The sequence below is a fragment of the Cryptomeria japonica genome, chromosome 2, assembly GCF_030272615.1.
Source record: "Cryptomeria japonica chromosome 2, Sugi_1.0, whole genome shotgun sequence".
In the NCBI taxonomy this organism is placed as follows: Eukaryota; Viridiplantae; Streptophyta; class Pinopsida; order Cupressales; family Cupressaceae; genus Cryptomeria; species Cryptomeria japonica.
In genome coordinates, this window is record NC_081406.1 from 57,921,527 (window position 1) to 57,945,974 (window position 24,448).

Genomic DNA, 24,448 nt, shown 5'->3' on the forward strand with positions numbered 1-24,448 from the left:
CTTAACAAACTTCATGCACGACATACCAATCATTTAATCAACTCTAGCTCATCAACATCCTTCATTAAATGATGCTTTTATCCATCCAATGTGATCTGTCATAACTTGGTTGCAACTCGATAAATACTATACTTTACTCAGTAGACATTCCGCCTTCATTAACCGATATTGATAACCTTAGGGTTTACCGACTAGGTTCTTTGCTTGGTGACATAGTATAGTATTAACCTTATAATAAACAACATCTGTAGGATATAAAAACAATCTAAACATCATGATCTCATCATTGTCTAACTTGGTAGTAGTTGCCCATTGAATAACTTATTTCTCCCCTTATTCATCACATTCTTTCTGTGTCACTTACTGACCACTTAATACTCATCAAAACATACTTCTTAAGATATGGCAACATCATACTAAATCAGAAAGTCAATTTCTTGACATCAATGACAAAATAATGTTATAAAGATAGTAATCATCCTTTTTTAGTTATATCAATAATTTTCAACAACCTTCTCAATATCCTTATTGAAATGCTAACAATCTTTCTTTCTATTGAAATGCCAACAATATAGCCATCCCTTAACTGGGTGATCTTTAACAAGATTGGTTCCTAGCAGAACCTTATTGTAAAGTCTTTAACTGGACTAGGCTCCTAACAGGGCGAGCTTCAAAAGAGTTCAAAAGCAAGCTTGTGGGTATTCATCCCCACCGTGGTTTTTCCCATTTGGGTTTCCACGTGAAAAAATTGTGTGTTATGTGTTATGCATTTTTCATGTGATGTTTATGAAGTATTTGGTTGAAAGATTATGCATGCAGAGTTAATAGGTTATGGTATTTCTAGTATACCACATGCATATGTTTATGGGTGAAGTTGATATCAAGTATTGATCGTATTTGAAGTGATCAAACTTATCAGTTTATGGTATCTGATGTCTTACTATGTTTAATCAGTATTGCCATGGTTAAGTTCAGTAATGGTGACAACCAATTGGTATTGCACTAAATAGATAAGTTGTTGAGAAAGTTTTTTTCTTGTACTGATTCACCACCCCCCCCCCCTCTCAGTACTGGTTGGGGTATCTGTTGTTCATCATTATTCATCAATTGGTATCATAGAGCCTCCAGGTCCTTGGTGATATAAGCTTAACTGCTTGAGGCAAAAGATCTTGCTATAATGATGAAGAGGGAAGGTCCTAAGTTCAATAGAGATAACTTTAAGATATGGAAGGACAGAATGAAGATTTACATCAAGAGTATGGGTGCTCAACACTAGAGCTATGTTGATAATGTATATCTGACTCCCACTAGCACTCTAACTGATGATCAGAAGAGAGAGATCCAGGAAAATGGGCAGGTCATTGAAGCCCTTATCAGCAGCCTATCAGATATTAAGTTCATTGATGTACAAGACAAGGAGACACCTAAGAATATATGGGATGCACTGGAAAACATCTATGGTGGTGATGAGCATGTAAAGCAAGCTCAGGAAGAGAGCCTTAGAGGTAAATTTGAGGATATGAGGATGGTTGAAGGTGAGACCATTCAGCAATATGGCATTAGGATTAAGACTATGGTTGGAGGTATCAAAAGCATTGGTGGAACTATTGATGACACCATTGTTGTTAGTAAAGTCCTTAGATCATTGCTACCAATCTATACAATCAGAGTTTCTGCTATCTAGGAACTAAGGTCTATTGATAAAACCAAGGTATCCTTAGATTCTATCATTGCAAAGTTAACTGCATATGAGTTGAATAGCTATGATGGTAGTGATTAGAAGACTGAGTCAGCCTTTAAAGCATCTACTATACCATCTAGAAAAGGAAAAGAAACTAGTACTAGTTATGAATCCAGATAATGCAGAGATATGGATGATGAAGAGATTCTAATGGAGTTTGAAGCTCTTCTTGCTAAAAGACTTTCGAAGGGAACTGGAAAATATAGAGGTAAACTTCCTTTGAAATTTTTTTCCTGCAACAAGATAGGACATATAGCCATTAATTGTCCTAACAATGACAATAAGGATAAACCAGAGAGGTTTAGAAAGTATAAATGAGGAAATAGAAGAAATTGTCTAGTTGATGTGGATGAAGGTGTTACTGATGAAGAATCAGAAGATGAAGAAAATGAAGACATAGTGTTTGTAGTAGTAAAGGAAGAAGTGTCTAACAAGAAAGCTCTTATCTATCGCATTGACAACTCTAATGAGTGGATAATTGATAGTGGTTGTTCTCACCACATGACTAGTGACCGGAGAAAGTTTCTGTCTCTCAAGGAATAGGATGGAGGTGTTGTCAGATTTGGCAATGATGCACATTGCTTGGTGAAAGGTAAAGGATCCATCTCACTGAATGGAAAGAGTGGTGTAGATGATGTCTACTGGGTAGAAGGTCTTAAGCATAACCTGTTGAGTGTTGCTTAGCTGAATGACAAAGGACTATTTCTGGAATTCAAAGGCGGAGTCTGTAGTATAATTGGGAAGAGTGGTGAACTTATTACCACCAGTAAGCAGACCAAAGGCAACCTATTTTAGTTGAATGCCAAGATAAGTTGGTGTCTAATGGCTAAGTTTGATGATAGTTGGATATGGCATAGGAGACTATCATATGAACTTTGACAACATTGTTAAAGCCGGTAAGATCAAGGCAGTAAGAGGACTACCTTTGCTGAACAAACTTGAGAATTATTTGTGCAGAGAATGTCAACTTGGGAAGATGTCTTCTTCCACTTTTAAGGGTAAGTGTTTCTCAGCATAAAATTTGCTTGATCTTGTGCATACTGATTTATGTGGTCCTGTGAAAAATAGAAGTATTCAGAGAGATGGGTATTTTATGATTCTTATTTATGACTGCTCAAGAATGATGTGGGTCACATTCTTGAAAGACAAGTCTAGAGCATTTGGAAAGTTCAAAGCTTTCAGAGCATTAGTAGAGAAAGAAAGTGGTAAAAAGATAAAATGCCCGAGAACTGATCAAGGAGGAGAATTCACTTCTGATGAATTCAATAAGTAATGTGAAGATAACGGTATCAAGATGCAGTTTTTTACCCCAAGGACACCACAACAAAATGGCATGGCAAAAAGAAACAACAGGACTATAGTTGAAGCGGCTAGAACAATGATGATCCAAGGAAAGGTTGCTCACACCTTTTGGAGAGAAGAAGTGAGAACTCCAATCTATAATATGAACCAGGTACTCATCAAGAAAGGCAAAGATAAAACCCATTATGAGTATTGGACTAAGAAAACTCCCACTATGAGTTACTTTAAAGTGTTTGGTAGGAAGTGCTATATCAAGAGAGGTGAGCATTTGAGAAAATTTGATGCAAAATGTGATGAAGGAATATTTTTGGGATATTCCACTAAGAGAAAAGCTCTCAAGTGCTACAACAATAGAACTCAGAAAATTGTTGAAAGTATCAACATCAGGGTTGATGAATCCCCTGAGAAACCTGAGGAAACATGCAGCGAAGAAGTGGAAGATGAACCAGGTATAGCCTTCTGGGAATCGGTTTAAGAAAGAAAATTGTAAAGATCTCAGTGTTCATGTACCGGTAGAAGCTACAGTAAGAGAAGAAGAAGAGGTTAGTGAAGAAGAAGAAGAAAAGCTAGCAGATCAAGCTAGAATCATTCCTAGATATGTGAAGTTGCATCATGATCCAAAGCAAATCATAGGAGATAAAGATGCAAGGATACTCACAAGAAGAAAAGTAAAGGAGAACTCTTGCATGATTTCTAAATTTGAACCCAAGACTTCCAGAGAATCTCTTACAGATAAAGACTGGATTAAAGCAATGGAAGAGGAGCTAGACAAAATAGAAAAGAATGCGACATGGTCTTTGGTGCCTAGACCAGAACATAAAAATGTCATAGGTACCAAATGGGTCTTCGGGAATAAGCTAAATGAAGAAGGCACAGTTGTAAGGAACAAGGCTAGGCTTGTATGAGAGGGATACACTCAAGAGGAGGGAGAATATTATGGAGAAACTTTTTCTCCTATGGCTAGACTAGAAGGTGTTTGAATTCTACTTGCATTTGCAGCATTTAAGGGATTTAAGGTTTATCAGATGGATGTGAAGTCTGCTTTTTTGAATGGAATCCTAGAAGAGGAAGTGTATATAGAGAAAACAGAAGGGTTTGCCTTATCAAAAGATAGTGACATGGTGTGTAGGTTACACAAAGCCCTGTATAGACTGAAACAGGCACCTAAGGCATGGTATTAAAGACTACACTCTCAACTTGTGAAGATTGAATTTCAAAGAATAAGTAAAGATAGCAACATCTACTTGAAATCAGAAGGTGATCAGATTTTGATCTGTGAAGTGTTTGTGGATGACATAATCTTTGGAGGAGATGATAAAATGAGTCATGCGTTTGTAGATGAAATGAAGAAAGAGTTTGAGATGTCTTTAATAGGAGAGATAAAGTTCTTTATTGGTTTACAGATTTAGCAAATGAAAGAGGGTATTTTTATTACCCAGTCTAAGTATGTCAAAGAGGTATTAAAGACTTTTGGCCTGGAGGAAATAAAACCAGTTGGTACACTGATGGTGACTGGCTATAAAATGACTAAGGAAGATGATTCAGCACTGGTGAATGAGAAGGAGTACCAGTTAATGATTGGTAAACTACACTATGTGGTGCATAGCAGACCAGATATTGCTCATGCAGTAGGCATAGTAGCTTGTTTTTAGAAATTTCCAAGAGAATCCCACTTGGTAGTTGTCAAAAGGATTCTTAGATATCTGAAAGGAACAGTTAATTATGGATTGTGGTATCCATATAATGGTGACTATAATCCTAGGTATATACCGATGACGATTGGGGAGGTAATGTGGACGATTGGAAAAGCATAGCTAGTGGAGCGTTCTTTCTCGGTGGAAGATTAGTATCATGGACAAGCAAGAAGTAGAGTTGTATTTCCCAATCTATAGCTGAAACAAAAAATGTGGTAGCATTTATGAACTGCACTCAAGCAATTTGGATGAATCATGTATTGGAAGGTTTCAAAGTACCTATATCTGAACCAGTGAATATATTTTGTGATAACACAAGTGCAATAAATATTTCCAAGAATCCAGTATTGCATGCTAGAACTAAACACATTGAGCTTAAATATCACTTCTTGAGAGAGAAAGTTCAGAATAAGGAGGTTGTACTACAACATGTTTCCAGTAAGGAGCAGCTAGCAAATATATTCACTAAGCCCTTAACGAAGACTACATTTATCTATTTGAGAGGTGAATTAGGGGTTCAGCCCCTTCATGAAATCAATTGAATATGTGTGCTCTGCATCAGTCAAGTTCTCCAGTGACAAATCTTTCAGGATTGATGTGTTGAAGGATGCTACTCCTTAGGGGGAGGAGCATAGTAGATTTTGGAAGCTTGTGCCTCCACTTCAACATTGTTGTCAAAGGGGTAGAAGATATCTGATGTATGGAGGAGAAGATATCTGATGTTGAAGATACATTGGTCTATGAGATTTTTAGTTGTAATGCTACACTAAGTATTGCAATCAATGCTAAAGGGGGAGATTATTGGATATTGTTGGCATATGGGGAGATTGTTGGATATTGTTAGTATATGATGAACTGATATGTTGATATGATGATAATGTATGTTTTCATTGATGTCAATAAAGTTCAAGTGAACTGGTATGAAGAGGTATGAAGAGATGCAATGAACCGGTGTCAGGGTTTCACTAAGTGTGATTACCGGTTGGCATTCTCAGCTCTATGGTTATTGGTTTGGTGATCCAACTTGTGTGATGCAACCAGTGATACTCTGTAATGAGCTAGCTAAGAGATATGAATGAGATCAAGGTGCCATGTCAGCCTTGTGCATGTGAAGGATTGAGATATGAAAAGATCAACTGCGTTTGAAGTCTACCTCGAGAATTATCATTCTTCTTAGTGGTATGAGAAGAAAGCATGATGAGTTACTGATTCCCATGAGCAGTGATGAATGAATGATGCAGATTGTCTTGTGATCTATTTGAAATTGTAATACTCTATGCAATGTGTTTGGATGGTCAAGATTGGACTGCCTGTGTTGTAAACCTAAGATGCTTAGGGTTTAGGATTTATGATACCGGCCTATTCCTTGTCTATAAGGTCAATGATGTTTTTTATTGAAAATTTGTTGGAAAATAATTGTGTGTGTATCCAAGTGATGAGATACTTGCCAGACCAGTAAGAGGAAAACTACAGAGTGTGATTGCAGAGTAGAGGAAATGAAAAGGATTTGCCTTGGCATGTAGTGTTGTTATCAGATCAAAAGTTTTTCCTATTGTCTTCTAATCATTTCAACAGATCGAAAATACCTTTACCGGGTAGCTTTAACAGGCTTATTGTAAAACCTGTAACTAGGTGACTCAAGATCATTGAGTTCTTCAAATCCTCTAGCGAGGTAACCTCTAATAGGGTTTCACCCTTTAATAGGGTATATAGCCATCCCTTAATTGGGTGATCTCTAATAGGATCGGTTCCTAGCAAAACCTTATTGTAAAGTCTTTAACTAGACTAGGCTCCTAATAGGGTGAGCTTCAAAAGAGTTCAAAAACAAGCTTGTGGGTATTCATCCCCACCGTGGTTTTTCCCATTTGGGTTTCCACGTGAAAAATATGTGTGTTATGTGTTATGCATTTTTCATGTGATGTTTATGAAGTATTTGGTTGAAAGATTATGCATGCAGAGTTAATAGGTTATGGTATTTCTAGTATACCACATGCATATGTTTATGGGTAAAGTTTATATCAAGTATTGATCATATTTGAAGTGATCAGACTTATCTATTTATGGTATCTAATGTCTTACAGTGTTTAACTGGTGCTGCCATGGTTAAGTTCAATAATGGTGACAACCAGTTGGTATTGAATTAACTAGATAAGTTGTTGAGAAAGTTTTTTTGCTTGTACTGATTCACCCCCCCTCTCTCAGTACTGGTTGGGGTATCTGTTGTTCATAATTATTCATCAATATGTTCCTTAGTAGGCACATAAACCAATCTAACTTCCTTTGCTTCAACCTTTTCCTTTAGGAAATTATACCTTATAGAAATGTGTTTTGACTTGGAATGAAATATTGGATTCTTTGATATATCAATAGCAGTAGTATTATCACAGTGAATAACAATATGCTCACCATAACTTACCCTTATATCCTTCAACATATGCTTCATCCATAAAATCTGAGTACAATTACTTGCAAAAGCTACATATTTGGCTTTAGCTGTAGATAATGAAGTGCATGATTGTTTCTTGCTAAGCCATGAAACCAATTTCTTCCCATGAAAGAATGCACCATCTATAGTTCTCTTCCTATCATCAGCATCACCTACCTAATCAGAGTCTGTATAGGCACATAATCTAAAATCGTCATCCTTTGGATACCATAACCCATACTCCGTTGTTCCTGCCAAATATCTGAATATTCTTTTAACAACAATATCATGACTTCCTCTCAGATCAGACTAAAATCTAGAAGCAATGCAGACAACATTCATTATATTAGGTCCAATCTAAGCTAAGTACAACAATCCACCAATCATTGACTTGTATCTACTTGGATTCACTCTAGGAGATTCATCTTAGTCAATTTTCAACCGGTTATCATAGGAGTACCAACAAGTTTTGAATTTTCAAGACCAAATTTCTTTAGCAATTCCTTCACATACTTAGTTTGACAAATGAAAATACCTTTATCAATTTGAGTGATCTACAAACCCAAGAAAAAAATCATCTCTCCAATCATAGACATTTTAAATTCATTCTTCATATCATCAACAAATTTTGTGCATAAATTTTATTCTCCAAAAATGATATCATCAACAAAGACTTCAATGATTAGTATGTCATCATGCTCAATCTTATAATATAAGTTACTATCAACATTACCTTTGCTAAAACTGAGCTTTGAAAGATATTTGTCTAATCTAGCATACCAAGCTCTAGGGGCTTGTTTCAGTCCATATAAAGCTTTCTTCAATCTGCATACCATGTCCTTGTCCTCTAATAAAGAAAATCCATCAGGCTGCTCAATATAGACTTCCTCCTCAAGATCTTCATTTAGAAATGCACATTTAACATCCATCTGATATAGCTTGTAGTTCTTGTGTGTAACTGTAGCGTCCTAAAATTGTGACACTTGCAATTTCGACTGCATTTCGGTCTTCACGATGGCGACGCAACACGCAACCTGAATGGAGACCCCGAAACCTGATTATGACACTAAAAACTGCATTTTCTTGCACCCTGGTCTGAACCTCCTTTGCACCCTGCTGTCCCGGGAGGTGGGACCAGAGCGCCCAGCGCCCTGGTCCCTGGGTCCTATTTTGGGCCCGGTCTCTTTTGGACTTCGGGTCTTTTTGTTTGCAATTTGGAAATTAACTTTCCCTGGTCGGCCTAAGGTCGAGAAAATCAGTCTATCAGCCCTAAATGACAAGTATATAAACTACATTGTCCTCTCCCATTTGGGTAAGAAGGACACATGTGTACAAAGCGTGGAAACTATACTCAAGCATTCAAGCATTCAAGCATTCCTTCAAGCAATTGATCATTTCAAGTCTCCATTCAAGGCTAAGTGTTGCATTCAAGACAAGGATTCAACCATTGAAGAGGAGATCACTTACAACATACAACATCTATACCTTCGCACATAAGGATACAAACATCCTTAGAACAAGGTATTAGTACTTGTTTTACAGTCATTTACATTTACAGCACTTGCTCATTTCTTGGTTAATTCCAAAACTGGGGTTTGACCTAAAGGCAAACCCCTAATCCCTAACCCCCCAATCGTCTTCGCTTTTCTGTGTGTAGGTTGCAGGTATGCGGCTGAAATTGAAGATCTGGAATCCTTGTGCAGAGACGAACAGATCCCCCTTCGTTTCGCGGATTTTTCGGAGGACCGTGGCGCCGGGCGCCATCGTCCCGACAACTTTCGCTCAAATTTGCAGGACAGCGCCGTATCGACATTTCACTGCTAATTCTAGGTCCGCAGCTTCATACTGTATTCCTATCTCAGTTTATAAGCGAATCTTTCTCACTTTCTATGCATTCCTAGCTTAATTCTTCTATGCACATTCTTTACAAAAGAGGGTAGCCTTGCTTTCTTAACCCTTGAAACTCATTTAGCATCCAATCTTGCATTGCGTGGGATTGGATCTTGTGGGTTTCAACCCCTCTTTTGAATGTAAAGTCTCTCCCCTAAGTGAAAACCATCAACCCTAGTGAATCTCCCTTCTCTCTCCTTGGAGTTGGAAGAGGGGAGAGCAACTAGGGTTCGATCGCGATTTTCTGCTTTACATTTTGGTGAACCCGACGTGAACATCCTTTCTAATTTTTCATGCTTAGATCTGAAAAAAATTGATTACATTTCCATGTTTGATCTTTTGCAAAATTTTAGAGGTGATTGCATAAAAACCCTAAAATTTCTTTTTAGTAATTAAGCTTGTGAAATGTTTAATTGTTAATGCTTGTTTCAGATCTGCCCTTCTATTACAAATTATCAATTCATATTTGTGCTTTAATTTTGAAAATTAAGTGGTTAAGTGTCAAAACCCTAATTTTTGAAACCCTCTTGATTCAACCTTTGACTGATAATTTCACTAATCAAAACATCTCCAAATCAGCTGTAACTTTGGATTCTGCAATAAAATCACAATATCTTTCATCCCTAAAAAATTTGGAAAAAAGTTGCGAGGACCGTGTGCACTCCGAGCGCCATCGTCCCCGACATTTTTTCTGAAATTTCGGGAGCTAGATCTTACTGTATTTTCCTGCTAAAATCCAGAATTTTGGCTGATTTTATCAATTTTAACACCTTCAAAATTAAAGTCAAAGTTGGTCTAGGGATTGCTTGGATTAACGCTTCTAAACATTCAAAAATCATCGAAATTGAAATTTTATGTCAAAATTGTGTTCTTACTATCCTAAATCTGAAAAGTGTGTTTGCATTCATTCGAAATTTCAGTGCTTTATTTAAATTCTTGCAATTTGTGACTTTTGAAATTAAGTGCTTAATTACAACAACTTTAATTTCCGCTTTCAAAATTGAATTTTGCATGAAATTGAGTCAATTTTTAAATTTCAAAACTTGCATTGCTTTTGGTATTCCCTCTAAAATCATAAAATTCAAAATTTCAGTTTCCCTCTCTTTTTCAAAATTCAAATTTTGCATTTTTCGACAATCTTGGTAGGGTTCAATTTTGAAATTGCAACTTTAATTTGGCCTATCTACAGATCGTAAAATCACTCAATTTTTTCAGATTAGCTTTAAAATCATCATACCTTTCATCCCTGCAAATTTCGAAAAAAGTTGCAAGGACCGTGTTGCACTCCGAGCGCCACGGTCCTGGACATTTTTTCCGAAATTTCGGGAGACTGTCGTGATTGCATTTAACAGCTTAAATCCAGAAGATTGGCTGATTTTACTGAAAATTGCTACCTCTAAAATCAAAATTTTCTCTCCCTCTCTAGTGCATGAGTTTTACAACAATAAGCCCTACTTACACTATTCCCATTAGACGAAGCCATAGAATTAAGTCTTTCTGAGGTTTAATTACCGAGGAGATGGAACCTAATTTGAATAGCCTTTTTAACGAGGACATGGGTAATTCCTCTAATCCTCCTAATGATGAAGAAGCTCTCCATGAGGTTTCTGAAGAACAAATTTCGAAATTGGATAACCAATTTGATGATTTTTGACAATGGATGTCTCAAGAATACCCCGATAGTCAAGCTCTTCCTTTAATTGAGGGTCTAAAATGTATGCTTCAAAGTGATAAGAATGGAATTGATATTTTGCGTGGTATTGCACACATTGTGGATTCGAATGTGATGCCTATGAAGAGTTGTGCTGAAAGTTTGGGTTATACACAACCTCCTACTCAAGTCAATCATTCTATTCCTTTGATGACTTCTATTGCTAGCATACCTACCTTTACATCAAATATAATGGCTACTTCTACACAAGACATTCCTCCTGTGATCACCAATCATGGGGGCAATCCTTCTTCTTCAATTAACCCTCTTCCTTCATTCAATCCAACTTCTTCATTCATTCCTTCAATGAGTGTCCCTATTATATCTCCACAAATGAACGTGATGCAAGGGGGCAATTCATTTAACCATTCCATTCCTCCTTGTAGTGTTCCTCTTGTCCAATCATCCCCTATAATTGACTATCATAGAGTCCCACCACCTTACTCTTTTCCTTCTTTCAATAACATAACACCTCCATCTCAATCTAACACATCTAATATGAACTCTTCGACTGAAGCGACCATTAATAATCTTGCACAAACTGTCTCTTCTTTACAGCAACAAATTGCCTCTATGAATCAATCTAAGTTTAGTGTGCCCACATTTGATGTTGCGAGCCCACTTTCTCTTGACATTGTTCGAGCTATTCCCCCTAAACATGTTGAAATTCTGCATTTGGAGCTTTATAATGGTAAAGGTGATCCTCTAACACATGTTAAGACCTTTCAAACAATCTGTACTGATTTTGCTTATGACCAAAGGTTGCTTGCAAAACTGTTTACTAGAACATTAAGAGACAAATCCCTACAATGGTATTGCTCGTTGCCTTCTTATTCTATTACTTCTTTTGAACAACTTGCAAATGCTTTCATTCAACAATTTCAAAACAATATAAGTCCTAAAGTTACTTTGATTGATTTAATGCATTGTAAACAAGGTGTTAAAGAAAAAGTGACTGATTTCATTGGTAGATATAAGAATTTGTATGCTCAAATTTATTTTCCAGTGCCTGACAATGATATTCAAAGAATATTTATTTCTAATTTACAAAAAGATATTCGAGACAAACTTTTGTTTTCTGAGTTTACTTCTTTCCAACAGTTGTGTGCAACTCTTCACAATTATCAACTGACTGTGAGTCAAATGGAACAATCACATCCTATGGCTCCGAGTGATAAGGGTGATAGCAGTCAACAACCATTTGGGAAGTTTAAACCGAACAGAGATTCCATCAAATTCAATGAAAACATCATCAACAACAATGTGAATGCAGCATCAGGTGTGCCTCCTATTTCTAAATTTTTCAAGAAAGAAAGAAAGTATACTCCTTTGAATGAATCATTGCATAGTATTATGAATAAGTTATTGGAACAAAATGTGCTTACTCTTCCTCCTATAAGGAAAATTGATCCTACAAAGATTACTTCACCTTATTTTGATAACAAAGCCTTTTGTCAATTTCATCGTCAGCCTGGGCATGATACTGAAAAATGTTTTTCTTTAAAGGGTAAAATTCAAGATTTGATTGATAATAATACTATTTCTGTTTCTGGAGTGAATGATAAAGGCAATACATCTGTAGCTCCTCCTAACCAAAATCTTCAGATTTTCACTGATCCATTACCTTCTCATACCTCTAATGCAATTGAGGCTAATGATTCCTCTCTCTCATCTGATGGTCTTGTGTCTATGGCTCCGAATGTGATTAACTTTGTAGAGCAGCAAGAAATCCCTAAAGAACCTTCCATCACATTTGATTCCAGTGAAACCATCAGGGCACCTAATGGTCCTTTATACATAGTTGCAAAAGTCAAGAATACACCTTGCCGTGGAGCGCTTATTGATCCTTCGTGCATGGTTAATATCATTACTGAAGAATTTCTTTTTACTTTGCAATTGAATCAAGTGATTTATGACAAAACAGATGTGATTGTGAAACTATTTGATGCATTTTCTTCTCCTGCAATTGGTTCTATTACATTGCCTATTGAGGTCCATAACAAATCCCTTGATGTGAACTTTGCTATTATTCCATCTTCCGAACAATTTCGTGTGAAGCTTGGCTATCCTTGGCTATCTTCCATGAAAGCTATCACTTCTCCTATTCATAAGTGTTTGAAATTTCCCCATAATGGTGAAGTTGTTACTGTCAATCATAGTCTCTTTAAACCAGCTGAAAGAGCTTCTAGCGTTCCTATTGATTACTTTTGGCCTAAACAATTCCAATCTCTTCCTCCGCGAAGTGATCATCTTTTCAAATCTTATCAAAAATGGAAAACAGATATGATCCTATCTTTAAGTGAACCTAGAACACCTAAACTTGATATTCCTATCATTCTTGAGAAGGAAGTTCTTCCTTTGAAAGATAAAACTAATGTCTTTCCTCAAGAAGATTCCCAACCCGTTCCCATGGATGTGATTATGTCTATGCCTAATAAACCTTCTAAGAGTAGACCTATACCTCCTCGTCATGATGGACTTGGTCTCCTTCGTAAACCAAATATTCCTCCTTTATATGGAGCAGTTCCTCCTCCTTCCTTTTATAGAGAGAAGAGACCTTCTTCTTCTCCTATTATCCAGCCTAAGAGACCACAACCTAAACACCCAAGTGATAAGGATGAGAATATTCCTCCTCCTCAATCTTCTCCACTTCCTACTAAGACTAGATGAAATCGTTCTGCACGTGAACACCATTGAAAGCGTCATCTTAGAGCTCAAACTTTGCAATCTTCAAAAACACCTTCAACAAGCATTATTCCATTTTCTCCTCAGCCGAGAATTGAGCCAAAATCTCCTAAATATAAGATGCATGATGGTCTTGATCCTGTGCGAGTTAAAGATCCTATTTTTATAAATCTTGATGATGATATAGATGAAAATGTTACTCCTTTTGCTTCTGATAGTGAATATGAACTTGTTGATATTGATAACCATTTATCTAATGAATTTTCTAAAGCACTTATCCTAGCTCCTAGACAAGAACAATGTGGCCTGGAACATGAACATAGCCCTTGTTTGGATCTTGTGATAGCTCCATCTGCTGTGTTGGATGTTCCTCCTCTAGCGTGTTCCCTGCCTTCCCGAAATATTGATTAGCAAGATCGGGGGGTAGATGACGTGCTAGACTAGTTACATTAGCATAGCAGATTCTCTCCTCCTCTCTTGTGTTACTTCTTCTATATGTTATTCTCATTCTTCTATTTGTTGTCCTTAGTGTTGTCTACTTGAGGATGATGCAAAGCATTGAGATCTCTTTTGGTCTCTCTCATGTTGACTCAAAAGACACATGTGTTCCCTTCTTCTAGGTGACCTTCCTTGATTGGGGAATGAAGAACAATTATGCATACATACATATGATATATATACATGAATTATCATATAGCATACTGACCCCGAGGAAAGCGAAGTCACCTCATGCTTTGTGTTTTGTGTCTATTATCCTTGGGCTTATCTCACACTTGGGGGCTAAATCCTTGTGATAACGTGCTCCTTTCCTTTCTCATTCTTATATGTATCACTACCTTAAAGCAATCACCCCCGGTGAGGTGTGTGCGATCGCTTTAACGTAGGGGGGCATACATCCCGTTCATATCTTTTCAAGATACTTGAAAATTTCTTGACAAATTTAGCTTTGCCTTGAAAATTTTTGATATCTTTCTTGCATGACTCATAGTGAGGGAACCTTACTACTGATAGTCATGGTTCTCCCTCGTGATCTTCCCTTTTACCTTGTCAATCGAAGTTGTAAGATCCTTAGTCCACTGGGGGCTTGGTGTGTCTTGCCTCCTTGACGTGGTGAAAGTCTTTCAATGTTGTTTCCTGGTACATTACCAGAAGTATGAGCATACATACTCCCGCTAAAGTGGGGGCTAAATGTAGCGTCCTAAAATTGTGACACTTACAATTTCGACTGCATTTCAGTCTTCACGATGGCGACGCAACACGCAACCTGAATGGAGACCCCGAAACCTGATTATGACACTGAAAACTGCATTTTCTTGCACCCTGGCCTGAACCTCCTTTGAACCCTACTGTCCCGGGAGGTGGGACCAGAGCGCCCAGCGCCCTGGTCCTTCAGGACCAGGGTGCCCAGCGCCCTGGTCTTTGGGTCCTATTTTGGGCCCGGTCTCTTTTGGACTTCGGGTCTTTTTGTTTGCAATTTGGAAATTAAATTTCCCTGGTCGGCCTAAGGTCGGGAAAATCAGTCTATCAGCCCTAAATGACAAGTATATAAACTACATTTTCCTCTCCCATTTGGGTAAGAAGGACACATGTGTACAAAGCATGGAAACTATACTCAAGCATTCAAGCATTCAAGCATTCCTTCAAGCAATTGATCATTTCAAGTCTCCATTCAAGGCTAAGTGTTGCATTCAAGACAAGGATTCAACCATTGAAGAGGAGATCACTTACAACATACAACATCTATACCTTCGCACATAAGGATACAAACATCCTTAGAACAAGGTATTAGTACTTGTTTTACAGTCATTTACATTTACAGCACTTGTTCATTTCTTGGTTAATTCCAAAACCGAGGTTTGACCTAAAGGCAAACCCCTAATCCCTAACCCCCCAATCGTCTTCTCTTTTTTGTGTGTAGGTTGCAGGTACGTGGCTAAAATTGAAGATCTGGAATCCTTGTGCAGAGACGAACAGATCCCCCTTCGTTTCACGGATTTTTCGGAGGACCATGGTGCCTGGCGCCATCGTCCCGACAACTTTCGCTCAAATTTGCAGGACAGTGCCGTATCGACATTTCACTGCTAATTCCACGTCCGCAGCTTCATACTGTATTCCTATCTCAGTTTATAAGCGAATCTTTCTCACTTTCTATGCATTCCTAGCTTAATTCTTCTATGCACATTCTTTACAAAAGAGGGTAGCCTTGCTTTCTTAACCCTTGAAACTCATTTAGCATCCAATCTTGCATTGCATGGGATTGGATCTTGTGGGTTTCAACCCCTCTTTTGAATGTAAAGTCTCTCCCTAAGTGAAAACCATCAACCCTAGTGAATCTCCCTTCTCTCTCCTTGGAGTTGGAAGAGGGGAGAGCAACTAGGGTTCGATCGCGATTTTCCGCTTTACAGTAACATAGGCAAAAAATAGTCTTATCACTTCAATTCTTGCAACCAGAGTACAAGTCTCATCATAATCAACTCCTTATTCCTGTGAATATCCTTTGCAAACCAATCTATTCTTGTTCCTTACAACCTGACTTGTCTCATTTAATTTATTCCTGAAAACCCATTAGTTCCAATAATATTTTTTATCTTTAGTCCTAGGAACTGATTCCCATATTTTATTCATTTCTATTTGATTCAATTCCTCTTCCATAGCTTTCATCCAATTCTCATCTTTACTTGCTTCAATAAAATATTTTGGTTCAATTTGAGAAATTAAACATACTTCTTTAGCAACTAACCTTCTTCTTATCATCACACCTTTCCTCTTATCTCCAATGATCTGATCTTCAGAATGATTCAGCTTTACATACCTAGGAGGCTTTGGATTATCTTGACTTTCTGACTCTTTTTGTTCATCAACAGTCACCGTTAAATTTTCTGATGTTACTGGAGCAACTGGATTAATTCTCTAAACTGATTCTTGCACTATCAATTTTGATCTGACAAATTCATCTTCCAGTCCATAGTCATATGATCTACTCTGATTGTTACCTTGTTCATCCACCTTGAAATTTATGCTTTCCATTATCCTATTCAATATTTTTTATAACATATATATACAATACTCTTAGTAGAATAACCCAAAAATATTCCTTCATCACTTCTAGGATCAAATTTCCCTAATGCATCATCTCTTCTGATATAGCATTTACTTCCAAAAATTCTGAAATATATGACAATAGGAGTATGACGAAACCATAATTCATAAGGAGTCTTATCGATATCACCTTTTATGTGTACTATGTTGAAAGTGTATACCGTAGTATTAACAACTTCTCTCCAATAGATATCAAGAAATTTTTCTTCCATTGTCATTGACCTTGCAGCATCTAAGATAGTTTTTTTCTTCCTTTCCACTATTCCATTATGTTGTGGGGTTCTAGGTGCAGAAAATTGTCTTCTGATTTCATGCTTCTAGAAAAAGTTGTTAAACTCACCGGATGTAAATTAACCACCTTGATCTGACCTTAAACATTTTATCTTCAATCCTATTTCTATCTCAACCATAGCTTTGAAAATTTTGAATTTATCAAGAGCTTTTGATTTTTGTTTCAAAAATGTAACCCACATCATTCTAGAATAATCATCAATAAGCAACATAAAGTATCTATCACCTTGAAAAATTAGTCCTTGCCAGTCCACATAGATTAGTATGAATAAGATCAAGAATTTCATTAGATCTATCATGTATGCTTTTGAGAGGAGTTCTAACTTGCTTACCCATTTGACATTTTCTACATACCGGATTATGAGGCTTCATAATCTTGGGCAAATCTTTAACAACCTATGTTGAACTAATCTTCACTGTGCAATCAAACTTCACGTGACACATCCTCTTATGCCATAACCAACTTTCATCAATCTAAGCAATCAAGCAAGCCTTCTCACTAGAGTTCAAATGAAAGATATCTCCTTTGGTCTGAGTTCTAGAGGCAATTTCCAATCCAGATCTATTGATAATCTTGCACTTTCCATCTTTGAATTGTAAATAAAATCCTCTATACACCATCTTCCCTACACTCAAAATATTATGCTTCAAACCTTCAACAAAATAAACATTGTCATAATTAGTCTTACCATCCAAGGATATAGTTCCTTTGCCTTTGATCCTACATGCCTTGTTGTCTCCAAATCTAACTAGTCCACCATCAAATTCTTGCAGAGTCAAGAATTTCCTCTTTTCACCAGTCATGTGATGTGAGCAACCACTGTCTATAACCCATTCATCCTTCTCTTTAATTTTAGCAACTAGAGCCTTCTCCTCAATAACAGGTTCTGAAGAATCATCCTTAAAAGAAATTTTTACAATGAAAATGGATTACAACAATGTTGAAAGACTAAATGGATTCAACCACAAAACCCTAGCCTAACAACAACAAAGATCTACCATAGCATATGAAGATTACCTAAGACAATGCAAATCAAATGAAATCACAAAGATTATACCATCACATGTCCAATAGGGTTTTGATCTCCATTCTTCCTATCTCCATTGATCTTGCTTGATATATTTGCTCTCAGATTTTATATGTGCACAATAGCTCAACAAAGAACGGAAATGTGGTTGCAAGTAGGATCGCAGATGAAAGTGCAAAGCGTAGTGTAGTCAATTGATCAAGTAGTCAGGTAGTTAGTTAGGGTTTGATAATGAAGGAAGTATCTCCTTATATAGAAGACACTATATGAAATGGAGGGATAAGATTGAGAGGTGTAAAAAGAGGTCGGTTATGATTAGAGGGTAGGTAGAGGAAATAATAAAATAATAAGAGGGGTAGTTAGTGTAGGAATTAAGAGATGAATGACATGTGTCATGGGTAGAAAAGGTTAATGAATTAATTAAATAAATAAAGATTTATTTAATTAATAGAGGAAGTGGGATCAATTAAATAAATAAAATATTTATTTAATTTAGGAAAAGGATAATTTAAATAAATAAATGTATTTATTTAAATGAGAAATAAGGCTAGAAGAGGATAAATGAATTAATTAAATAAATAAAGATTTATTTAATTAATAGAAGAATTAGGCTAAAATAATTTAATAAATAAAATATTTATTTAATTAGACATGACAATTTCAGGTGTCTACATTTTGCCCCTCTTTGAGACAATGCGGCTTGTCGCATTGTTTCAAAGAAGATAATATGAATTGATACAAAGTTGCCCCAAGATGGGAATGATATGCCCCCTCGAGAGATTGGATGAAAATGTTTGAAAAGATCACAGACAATCTCTCGATAAGAAAGAATGGCTAGAATGGACTGATCGAATAGGATAGAGTGACAGAGTCACGGGATAATGAAGACTGATCGGGAGACGAGGGCTAGGATGAGTGCTCGGGTAGTCTATAAGATAGACCATGAAGGGAAAACATCCTCATTGTCATCCACACATCCAAGAGATCAGAGTACAGAGGGAGATAGAGCAGCAGTAGTCAGCAGCGATGGCAATGGTTCACAGATTCGATCACGTTCGCCGATTTGAGAGGCCAGCAGATGCAGGAAAGCCGGTAAGTACCGCAAAACCTCCTTGTACTTTGTTGCAATAAATGTTGTCATTAATGCATCTTAGGTAGTGCAATAAATGCACTTTTAGGATAATGTCAAAAATGTCAAAAAAATGTGTAGGCGCATCTATGCTGGTGCCAGGTGCATCTATGTTGGCTAGGCACATCTGTGTTTGTGCCAGGCGCGTCTGTGCTGGAAAAGACGTCTGTGTAGGATGCGATCGCATCTGCATTGTGCAAGTGCGTTTGTGCTAGGCAGGCACGTTTGTGTTGTTTAGGCATGTCTATGTGTTTCAGGCACATCTGTGCTAGGCAAGTGCATTTATGCAGTCTCTAAGTGCGTTTATGTCATGAAAGCGCGTTTGTGTCAAAAATGTGCATTTGTGTCTTCTAGGTCAAATCGACAGTTCTATGATGAACATACGCTATCGATTGGATAAGTTGCTGAGAGGATACACTTAAGCAAGTCCTCTAGGGAAGACTAGGATAGCAGATAGGGCTAGGATTGACAATTCTGTGATAGAACATACGTTGCCAATTAGGAAACTACTCAAGAGGATTCACTCAAGCAGAGGCCCTAGGATAGGATAAATCAAGGTACTTTGTGATGAACAGTGAGTACCAAGACATAGTACTTTGTGATGAATAGGGAGTACCAATAGGAGCAGCACTTTGTGATGAACAGGGAGTGCAAATGTGAGCAGCACTTTGTGATGAACAGGGAGTGCAAATGTGAGTAGCACTTTGTGATGAACAGGGAGTGCAAACACGTAGTACTTTGTGATGAACTGGGAGTACCACTAGGATAGAAGCAACACTTTGTGATGAACAGTGAGTGTCACTAGGATAGAAGCAACACTTTGTGATGAACAATGAGTGTTACTAGGATAGAGCATCATATGTACGTAGATAAAAAGTAGCATTTTGTGATGAACAGTGAATGCCACTATGACTGATATGATTGATTTGCCTAACTGCAGGAGCATTTGCCTATGCTGGAGTCGCGAGAGAGATTCCCATCGAGACAGAGATTGCAACCTAAGCTAACAGCCAAGGATCGAGCTACTATAGAGACTATGGGTTTGAGATATATTCTATATGTGCCTGAGTTTCAAGCGAACATGGGATTACTGACTGCACTTTTCATTTGCCAATGGGGGAGATGATAGTCACCCTGGAGGATGTATATAGGATACTAAGGATACTGATCGATGGGGAGCTAATTCTGTATGATCGAGAGGGAGACAGGGATGCCTTGAGATGAGTGTTCCAAGATCCAAGACTGGAGATGAGGGCAGGACATGTGGCATGGGATACCATGACAGTGACAGGATTAGCACTACCAGTAGTGGTAGGAGGAGTGATCAGTGGGTTCCTCTGTCCGGACAGAGTGGCATGAGGGTTGGCTATGGGCTGGGGGAGCACATTAGAGACACTGGTGACTCAGCACACTAGATATGCCTGAGGACCGTGTGTGCTGGCACACTTATACTATGAGTTGCATCAGTTTGTTTACCATGGATCTGTGGGATTGGGCTGCGGAGTCACATTGTTATAGGTGTGAGCCTATGAGAATCTGCTAGTTACACGACCGATACATTTCAAGGGCAGAGGTCATGGATGCAATTTTATGCATTTGTACGATGTGATTACCTCACAGCCACAGATTGGCAGGTTGGAGTACTGGCGGCGTGTTATTGATGAGATTGATATGGTGATATGGAGGCCATACCTGGGATGCGAGCAATGGGAGGATGATGCAATAGAGCTACCATACACCTTCTGGAGTAGGTATCTGATTGGGCGGATGCCCTATGTATTGGAGAGACAGCTAGTTGACAGGGTTGGTAGACAGTTTGGCAGGATCCAGCAGATGCCACGGGGTTCTGGTATGTACGCGCAGATGGTCAGGGATCAAGTGCACCTTGGGCCATTGCTATCATATGATCAGGCTATTACACAGCTAGTGGAGATGATGCCCTTACCTTGGGATATGTGGCTAAAGATCGAGGATGCCAGCATAGATGCAGAGTACACAGCGTATTGGGCCGAGCATCCATTCCCATGCCTGACAGATCCAAGAGAGCCGCTAGACAGAGATGGTGGTGGGGATGGTGATGATGATGGAGATGATGGGGGTAGAGGCCAATGGAGGAGGCAGGGTGCACTTAGAGAGAGGAGGGTGGCTCCACAGAGAGAGGGTGGGGAGGAGAGACAAGCTCGGGTGGTGAGGGGTCAGGGTGGATTGCCACTACAGGTGCCAGCAGCATAGGGTCCCAAACAGGTGCAGGGACAGGGATAGAGGTAGGTACAGGTATAGCCACCAATACAAGCATAGGTATAGGGATAGGCACCCATACAGCGGGAGCCACAAGGAGAGGTACAGGGGGCCAAGGCGGAGGAGGATGAGCTGGTTGAGCTGAGGGAGATCTGCCAGGGATAGGTAGATGAGATTCAGGACTTGGAGAGGGAGAGGGATAGACTCAGGAGGCAGCTCAGAGATACTAAGTGGGAGTGAGATCAGGCTATATAGCGCTACACTGAGGCTAAGACAGCACTGAGTACTGGGAGGCAAGCGATAGAGGACATAGCGACTGGATATGCCTATGTCCTGCGGGCAGGGGAGGAGATCACTTACTGGTGGGATCTCTATTATGGTGCACTTCCAGTCGATCAGTGGGCTAGGAGCTTCTGGAGACCATCACGTATAGCGATGGCCACTAGAGGGAGTCAGAGGAGATAGGCATCCAGTGGTGGGGTTATGGGTCCTCCACCACCACCAGATAGAGGAGGTAGGAGAGATTGTCCTGAGGCGGTTCCTTCTAGGGCTCAGATTATATTGAGGCTAGGAAGCTCTGAGGGAGGGAGTTCATCATAGTCATAGAGGGCTCCCTATGTATCAATATTGTACCATTTTTGTATGATGATGTAGACACTTGTGGGTGATTGTAGTCATATAATTTTGACATCATTGTATCATGACACTTTATGATATATATATATATATGAGATGATTCATCTTTGTGGCATCTATATGCATGTGTACCTATGTGATGAGATGTTTAATGATGTATGTTTTATGTGATGGTTATGATATGGATGCAAATATGTACATCATGAAATGCAATATTTTTGTTCTTTTATGTTTTAAATATTATGCAAATGTGAATGTGAATGTATGAAATGCAAATGAATATGATAATGCAAAAGAACCATTTACATGATAAAAATGTAAGATTTCTAACATGTGTTGCGTGCAGGATGTGATGCAATTGTGATATCTATATGTATGTATGAAATGCTTATATGTGGTAATGCAGGTGCAAACGACATGAAATGCAAATATTTATTTGGCGTGTCATTATACTCAGTCATGTGATAGTAGGCTACGCGGACTCGAGAAGGATGATGGAAGTCAATCAAGAAAGGGGGGATGGAAGATAGAAGATATGAAAGTGAAAGAGCTTCTTGTGCACTATCATCATTGAGCTTTATTATGGCAAGTAGGTTATGACAATCGAGGCATATGTTCAACCCAGAAAGTCATTGTACTCATTTGCATGGAGATAAGATAGTCACAAATAAGGAATGCCCCAGTTCATACTAGACTCACAGTATCCTCATATCCTTGGACAAGTCATAGCATTACTAAGAGACAATCCACAGATAGCAAAGAAAAATAGGTGACGATACCCCATCCTCACCTTTCTAGTCAAAGACATCCTGGAGATAAAATCTCTAGTCAGAGACATCCCAAAAAAGCTAAAAGACATGTCACCAAAAAGATAAAATCAAAATAAAACCAAGACTCGACACCAACATCCACTGTAGTCCTCAAGTTTAGTGTCTCTTGTCACTTGTATAAGTCTTATTTGATTGTGGTCACAATGTTTACTTTCACAAAAAGGATAGATAGCACTGAACCATAATGTTGTTTGAGTCTGTTGAAAGATTTGATTTGTTGAAGCCCATTGTTACTGTTGTGTCTTATCTGAAACTAACTGAATCCAGGAAACCGAGATGTTATTGCAGAGAAGACGGAACTTGATTGCGGAATGGTGATGCAAGTGCTGTTATATTGCGGATTGTGCGCGAGTAGACTAAAGAAAACTAGAAGAAATTGTATTCCTCGAAACATGTGATGCTCTCTGTAGATGTATAAATCTAATTCCTCTATTAATTAAATCCAATTTAATTAAACTATCCACATTCCTCTATTTAATTAAATAAATTATTCAATTTATTTGAATTAAATTCACTATACCATTTAATGAATAAATCATTTTATTCAATTAAATCCCCCTATCCACTTTTAATTAAATTCAAATTTAATTAAATAGTTATCTCAAATTGAATAAATCTAATTTATTTAATTTCCCCAAACTTCAACCAAATTGAATGAAATTATTTAATTCAATTAAATCCTATTATCTCTCCATCCACTTGAAAAATCCCAAACCCATTTCTAATCCCTTCTAGAATCTTCTAATCGCTTCTAATTAACCTAACCCTCCTCTAAATTTTGTCACATCCCTAAGCAAAGGGAAGTCGCTTCTCAAAAACCTTAAAGTCTTTGATAACCATTGAAGGTTTTCAACCTTCAACCACCAAAACCCTTAAAGTCTTTGAAAACCATTGAAGGCTTTCAACCTTCAACCACTTAATCCCCAAAGTCTCCAATAACCATTAATGGTTAATTCAAACCCTCCCACATGGTTAAAACATTTGTTTTGACTCAACCTCTATCCAACCCAAGGGTCTCATCAGGCCATTAATGCTTTGACCATGATTATCTCTTAATCATTTGCGCAAAGGTTTATCTTTGGATTAACTCTTAATCCAATGGGTAAGCCTAACTTAGACTTGACCCTTAGCCTTTAGATAACCATGAGGTCTTCTTAGGCCTTTAATACCTCCAACCTCTTCTTTCAACCCAATCCTATGTTGACATTTGTCACCATTTCATTGGTGCCAATTGTGCACATGGATCCCCAACTTTCAAACCTGGCCTTTGATTAAACCTTTCAATCTTGACCATCCATTGCCCTGTTTATGCTATAAATAGAGCTCTCATTCCTCCATTCTCAACAATCATCTTTCAAATTTGAAGCATCACACTTATGCTCAAATTATTTCAAGCTCTCATTTCATATATGCTCATCATTTAGCCTCTTTTAGATCATAAATTAGACTAATATGCATGCTTAGATTACTTTCTTTATCATTTTAGTTCAATCATAGATTAAATATATCATGTTAGGATAGTATTTATACTAACCCTGCCATCTTATCATTTAGTTTATTGCATTCCTAGAATCATACATAGCTTACAACACATCTCATGCTAAAATCAATCAATAGCATCTCTCGTTCTCATATTTGTCATCCCTAAACCATTTTGCTCAGTGATCTGAGAGCAAAAAAATTGGTTTGAGGGACATTGTGAGATAGAGAACCATGGGACCCTCCTTGGGAAGCTGAGTAACACTACGT